Below are 672 nucleotides of genomic sequence, written 5' to 3'. Positions count from 1 at the left end.
TTTGTAAAATATAATGTTAGACATTATAACACATGATGACTTGCAATACATAGTCCCAATAATTATATATGAAGCAAATGAAATTGATATTTGTGTTATTTTAAGTTAGATAATGACATTAAGGGAGTATATGTGCAATACCATGGTCACCCTCAACCAACTGAACAGCGGTAGCCGCAATCACTTAGTCGTATCGGTCGGCTTCTTCCGAGCAGCTTTGACGTGCTTATGCTCATTCATGTCACCCCCATCGTCTAGTATCTCTCTCACAGCATCAAGGGACACATAGTTCCAATCATAACTTGTATGAGTAGTTGCCGCAAATGCTCGGAATTTGTCGAATCCTTCGTTGAATGCCAACTCCAGTTCAGTATGGTGCTCTTCGCATCGCATATGGTTCATCAAACAACCTTTCATTTCATCATTCATTACTGTATCCAACTCCTCAGCTTTCAGCTTCCTGCTATGACTCAGCTTCAAGTACTTGTTCTTTTGGGATAACGCTTTGTTCACCCTAATGTTAAGATCAGCCAAAATTGCCTCGTCTTCAACACATTTCTCGTGCCATGAATTGATCAGTCTGGAATTATAATCCAGCTTGCCACTGACTGCATGTATTGCCTCTAATGGATCATCGGAGTCCCCCTCACTCCCAAATGATGTTGAAAAAGG

Source organism: Prunus persica, chromosome G7 (assembly GCF_000346465.2).
Source record: "Prunus persica cultivar Lovell chromosome G7, Prunus_persica_NCBIv2, whole genome shotgun sequence".
Taxonomy (NCBI): Eukaryota; Viridiplantae; Streptophyta; class Magnoliopsida; order Rosales; family Rosaceae; genus Prunus; species Prunus persica.
This window is presented reverse-complemented; position numbering follows the sequence as displayed.